Raw genomic sequence first — 555 nt, 5'->3', positions numbered from 1 at the left:
TAATGAGCCTTTTTTTTGTTTATGTCTAAATATGGAAGGAAAGTGCATCCGTGATAGTTCCCCTTAGTCGCATCAGATTTGCAGCTACCGGTGTTCGAGTCCGACCTGTGGCCCTTTGCTGCGTGTCATCTCCAACTCTCTCTCTCTCTCTCTCTCTCTCTCTCTCTCTCTCTCTCGCTCTCTCTCTCTCTCTCTCTCTCTCTCCTCAAAGCCCCAAAAAAGAATCTTAAAAAGTCATTTTGGAATTTTCTGTATTGTAAAGGGCACTGAGACTATGTTTAAGATGATTTTTAAATAAAGTTTTATTGATTGATCATGTCAATTTTGATTGTATCCCTCTCTCTTCCTCGGTTCTGTTCCATCCCCTCTGCTGGTTGCAGTGTCCGTGAAGGCAGTCGCTCCAGGAGTCCCAGCAGTAGCAGTGTTTCCCCTAGCTTTGTGCGTATCAGGCATCCTTCCTCAAGAAAATGTGTTTTCATTTTTTTTTTTTTATGCAATTTTCCCATACATTTTTCTCTTTGATTTTATCTCTTTTTGGTCATTTTTGTTTTCTTT

This window comes from Etheostoma spectabile, chromosome 9, assembly GCF_008692095.1.
Source record: "Etheostoma spectabile isolate EspeVRDwgs_2016 chromosome 9, UIUC_Espe_1.0, whole genome shotgun sequence".
In the NCBI taxonomy this organism is placed as follows: Eukaryota; Metazoa; Chordata; class Actinopteri; order Perciformes; family Percidae; genus Etheostoma; species Etheostoma spectabile.
The sequence above is the reverse complement of the archived record's forward strand: the minus strand, read 5'-3'. Positions refer to the sequence as shown.